The sequence below is a fragment of the Rhodnius prolixus genome, unplaced genomic scaffold (genome assembly GCF_049639745.1).
Source record: "Rhodnius prolixus isolate KJV_2025 unplaced genomic scaffold, Rpr scaffold_8, whole genome shotgun sequence".
Taxonomy (NCBI): domain Eukaryota; kingdom Metazoa; phylum Arthropoda; class Insecta; order Hemiptera; family Reduviidae; genus Rhodnius; species Rhodnius prolixus.
This window is the reverse complement of record NW_027411593.1, coordinates 3,305,120-3,311,297: the sequence shown is the minus strand read 5'-3', so window position 1 is coordinate 3,311,297 and position 6,178 is coordinate 3,305,120.

Below are 6,178 nucleotides of genomic sequence, written 5' to 3'. Positions count from 1 at the left end.
GACGGATTAATTCTGCAGTCAGCATAACCGATAATGAAAACAAAATGTATCTTCCGGAAATATTCAGATGGTTTCTTTCGATTGGTGATTAATAACACTTAAGTCTTAATCTATACAAAATGCAGGGGAGGTATTGGTTAACATTACACAAGTTTGGATATAACGTAGACATTGAATGGGTGCCGAGGATTGAAATAACAGGAAAGAGGTTTAGAATAGGGGGCAGAATCCCTTAACCGCCCCCCAACTAAGAGAGCTTGAATCGCCTCCTCGTGGGCGTCCAGGGCCAGGTTGAGTTCCTATTCTCATCTTCCCACAGAATATTTTAATACGAATCTTCTCTAGAAAAAATTATTCATATAAGTCTTATGATCTTCTATATGTAAGTATGCTCTACCACCTGCGGGAGGCCAAATTTCCCCCGTACCGGAGATTGTGGCATCTGGTAATCTTTGCCAGAACTTTCTAGGTTTATTTCAGTGCACTGGGCGATTGAGTCGCCATGCTCCCTAGTGTCCTGTTGCTACTTTATTAGTTTAAAGTAATCGTCCATTTTTTTCAGGCGATCTTTATGTCCAACTACCAATTAGGAGTCGTGGACGGAGGCGACTAGCAAACATACTTTACTGTAAATTTCTTTTATCAATTATTAAATAAAATCCGAGGCCTAAGACCGGGAATCGAACCCAGTTCCACAATGCATATTAGCTTTGCAGGTCTCGCCTCCAAACCGCTCGGCTACCGTGGCGCCTTTATTAGTTTATTGTTCTGCTATCTGGAAAGTCTTAGACTAACTAAGAGATCCGATCTGTTGGTCTTGACGCCCAGGTATCTCTGATGAGACGAGCGGTGGGCGTGGAACAATGGGCATTTTAGATTGCCTGCGTTCCTTCCCCCTTTTTGGTGGAACCCCCTTTTAATACAATCTACAATAAAAACTACGTAGTTTAGAGAAAATTGTAGAAGCCATTTCCGGAAAAAAATCGCAGAAAAGTGAAAAATTCGCATTCCAGTGAAATGTTCACCCAAATTTAGAATTTCAGCTACAGATTTGGCCCTTCTTTATTAAACATGAGCTACAGTATCTACATTTCAGGTTCATCAAATGGTACTACTAAGAGTAGAATTATAAAGGAGGATTTCCCCTATATTTTAAAGGAAATTTGAGAATTTTATCTTTTATAGGAAAAGAGAAAACAATTATCAAAGATGGGTGTTTTTTTCAACGTTACGCTTTTCGTGCAGTTTTTGATGATCAACCCTTATACAACTGGTCCACCAGACGGTTTAAATTACCAATTTTCCGTTCCAAAAAAATACCCTTGTCGCTTCCTCTGGAGCGAAAATAGGGAGTTAAATTTTTTACTTTTTCTACGATTTTAATCTTCTTAAAAATAACCCACTTCAAAAGGTAAATTATTTGTTAAAACTTGAGTAATATTATTACTTACAGTGAAGATGCTACTTTATTGGAAAAAGGGTGCTTAAATTTAAAGTTTAAGGAAAATAGGTTTGGAAATTGTAGTGAAAAGTGTGGTAGTAAAGAGTATTACATCCTGTTCAACGAGCTGCCAATGTTAAACAAATAAAATACTTCTTTCTCCTTTGGTACTAACAATAAGAATGTAAAATAAGAGTTAGTAAAAAAAAGTAAATTGAATAATAAAGTGCCGAGGATGTAAAGAGATTTATCACCGCACGATGTCGTAGACATGTTACCCGTATGGTGCGTATATCCAACAGGAGCGTCTTATTTATTGGAATTGGAGCTTAGTATAGGAGGCTGTCCGGGTTTTTTTGGGAGAGAATGTCAGGAGCCTGTGGAATCTGTCAACGAGTACGGCTGTAGGGTTGTATACAAGGTCCTAGAAGTTGATAAATAAAAAGGCTGTACCAATATGTTTCAGCACCTTAAACGGGATAAGCTGCAGGGCTCTTTGCGTTTTATATATATAGAACTTAGCGTGACGGGGCTTTACTCAAATACACATCAGCAAGGAAGTAACTTTAACTAAAACACTGAAGTAGTAGTACTTTCAGGACTTCTTTTTCGCAGTCGGCAGACCTCGTGTCGAATTTCCGGAATTTCCTTTTTGACCTGAAACTCAAAAAAGGAACGGGAAATAGGCGTGAATGTTTTTTATTTTTTAACTTCCAAAATCATACTTTACACTGAAATAACCCAATAGGAAACCTCGTCACAGTTTAATGTACACTGAACACACACACACTGGTGGAAGTGCTGGGTTCGTCGGTCGATTAAAGCAAACCTCTCTTTGATTTCCTGGTGTTCCCAGGATTCTCTCTTGTCCCATTGGTCGGAGACGGCCGACCGACTGTGCACAGAAAAAAATACTCTTTGGCACCAATGATGACGGCTACCTAATTAAAAAGAAAAAGGAAAATTATCTGGCGGAAAAACTCGCACGACTTTACGAGACTTCAATTTTCTCTTGAAACATACAATTTGTACTTTTAAAAAAAAGTAGCTGACGTCAATCTTACATAATTTCACTTTAAAAGTGCACATTTTCGAAAAATAATCGCTTACAATTTAATAAAATCTTTTCCGTAAAATATAGCACTTCCGGTCCGCCTATTTTCGTAAAATTTGTAATTTTTTCCTTATTAACATTTAATAGACGTTACGTCCACACATTTCCCTAAAATAGCTCTATATTGTACAGTCTAGCCACCCCAATAATTAGAATAATTAATAAAAAAAAAGTTGTAAGACATTACGTATATCGTGTTACATATTGTGGGCACTTCCGGAATGCTTATTATCGGGTCCGACGGTCTCCGATGGATAGATATCGAATTTAAACTTGCGACAACTTTCCGTTATTTAATTATATTGGCCACACACGCTACTGACAGACCGACAGCACTTTTGATGAGCAGCTTGTTGATCCTCCATAATGGTATTTTAGAGAGGGGGACGCACAGACCAGACCAATACGTAGAAACCATTTTTTTTTTTTTTTCAGCCTTACGGGACTTAAAATCAAGTATTTCCGGTAAAGACTCGTTATCAAAAAAATTTGGCACAATCACAGTACTTCCTCTTATCTTGTATAAAGAGGAAGCAAAATGTTGGAGACTTCCGGTGAAGACTCGATAGTAAAATGGAGACTTCCAGAGAAGACTCGATATTAAAATGTTGGGACTTCCGGTGAAGACTCGATATTAAAATGTTGGAGACTTCCGGTGAAGACTCGATATTAAAATGTTGGAGACTTCCGGTGAAGACTCGTTAAGATGTTGGAGACTTCCGGTGAAGACTAGATATTAAAAATTGGAGACTTCCTGTGAAGACTCGTTAAGATGTTGGAGACTTCCGGTGAAGACTAGATATTAAAATGTTTGAGTGTTCCGGTGAAGTGAATTGTAAAATGTTTTAAAATAGAGACTTTTATTGTGAAAATCGGGATTTACTGGAAACGCCGTTCAAGTCACCTCCATTGGACTTATTTAGTTCAAAAGCATTCTGAAAGTTCAATTAGTGGTTACTTAATATCAATTACTAGATTTGAACATTACGGTTTTTCGTTTTCCGTATTGGTAAGACCGACAAACTGACACAATCAAAGGCTTCAAACCTCCAAATCTACCGGATATCAAGAGAAAGTTACAGAAATAAACGGAACCGTTTATTTTAATAGAATAAGTCAAGGAACAAATTGATTCCATTTAAAAAGTTTTTCCTTTTACAAGCAGAAGTGATAGTTTTGTTGAAAATGGCGGTAGTAGGACAGTAAATAGCCTAGCAAGAGGTGGGCCGGGGTGTGTACAGTGGATGGGAGAAGACGGGAAAGGAAATTGGTGCCACAAACACATACACATATAACAATTAAAATTGTTGGCTACCCTGCCAACAACAGTGGTTGCCTATACTGTTGTAACATGCCACAAACACAAACAGGAGAACTTCCTCCATGAACAATAATTTCTGGGTGTCCCAGAAGGTCTTCTCTCTCCTCTCCATCTTACCCACTTTTTACCACCACCTCCATCCGCCAGTTGTCCTCCTACGATTGGCTAGACTTTGTTGGTCGCTCCGTCGTCTTCTTCTTCTTATAATAGGAAACTCTTTCTACAAAATAGACCTTCAGCTGTAATCTCCTTCTTCAAGAAATCCCCCTCCCCTCATGGCCACTTATATTAAGTTCTTTAAAAGCTGAGGAAAACTTAGATTTTCTTCTACTAATCTGTGATGCTTCTAATTCCTTATCAACTGGAAGTAAAAAAATCCCTTTCTCCAGTCTTTTTCTAAGATTCTTCAGGCATCCCTAATGTTAAGGACGCGCACTGTCTTGAGATGGTTCGTCACCAGTTTTAATATTTAAATGATCAAGATTAAAGTCCAAATCCAGCTTCCGGATTTTCTCTTCCCTAGAACTTATCACAGCTACGTGTCGAAGGCTTTTTTTTTTAAGGTTAATGTCCACAACCCTGACTTAGAAGAAGATTTAGCCTTGATTTCTTCTATTTAAATTAATATTACATTATTTTCTTCCGGAAATTTGAGTCAAACTGAGCACACACAGACTGATGAAACGGACAGACATAGACGGAGCAGGAGAGAGACTCATTTGTCACCCCTTAAACCGGATACTTCCGGTGTAAACTGCAAACCGATTCAGTACCTTCTCTTGGGAAAAAAGAGACCTAGTGGATAGTTTTACTCTATAGTTCAAACACTAATCTATTTATTATGTTATTAGATCAGAGTTTGTGGTTAAAATACATTATGCAAGCTCTAAGAGGGTGAAACGTGGAAGGGAATATGTTAAATAAACAGTGATGTCAGCAAAGTGGGAATATGTGGCATATTTAGGAGCACTCCAGAGTGGGTGTAATTAGTGCCAGCCTGCTGATATCAATATTAGATGTCATCAAACAATCAGCTCGCACGCATGTTCGTCTCTCTCTCTCGACATCTCTATAACTAATTTGCATAGAGCACACTATAGCTGTTAGAACAATCCGACTATAGCTGTTAGAACAATCCGACTATAGCTGTTAGAACACTCCGACTATAGCTGTTAGAACTATCATCATATAACTGTTATAAAAATCCGACTATAGCTGTTGAAAAATCCGACTCCAGCTGTTAAAATAATCCGACTACAGCTGTTAGAACTATCCGACTATAGCTGTTGAAAAATTCGACTACAGCTGTTAGAACAATCCGACTATAGCTGTTAGAACAATCCGACTCCAGCTGTTAGAATAATCCGACTATAGCTGTTAGAATAATCCGACTATAGCTGTTATAAAAATCCGACTATAGCTGTTATGAAAATCCGACTATAGCTGTTATAAAAATCCGACTATAGCTGTTAGAACAATCCGACTATAGTTGTTAGAACAATCCAACTATAGCTGTTAGAACTTACTGCGTATAGTTCTACTTCTTTAATTGAAATTTTTTCCCTGAAAAATCCAGTATGTTGTGGGAGAAAATAGAACTGGACAGAAGACTAGGCTCTCCAAATGACGTAATTAATTTAGGGTAGAAGAAGCCCAACAGGGCGTTTTTACGAGGCACCACCCTGAGGTAATTAGGCACTCAGCAGTACCAAGATAGCCAAAAGCCTGCGGCGATGAAGGGCTAAGATTAGCAGAGTAATCAGTGAATAATAGTTTTAGAGGGGTCCTCACATGCATGGAGCTAACTCCGCTTACATTGCATGAACAGTGTTGAGACCCCCAAAAAAGTATATCTACATGAAATTCCAAATCGAATGATGTCTCATTCATGAAAATCGGTTCACGCGTTTAGGCGCTACGTTGTTTACAAAAAAAATATAAACATTTCTAAAAATGCTGTTTTTTTTTTAATTTCAACATATAGAAGAAGTGGAAAAATTTGACAAAATTAGGTGTTTTTTAACATTAAACATTTTCGTGTACATTTTAACGATCAACTCTTATACCTTGAACTACCAAACAGTTGTAATATGTTGTGGATTATGTCAACTTCAGATTACCAAATTAATTGGAACTTACAATAATAACAACGTAATTAGTACAATATATTGAACTATTACGTAACAATAACAAGTATACCATTAATAACTAAATAAAAGCAGCTATTACTACAGTAATAATAGAAAATGAAATTGAATTTTATTGTTTTAATAAATTGGTTATAATTTATTGACTAAGTCTG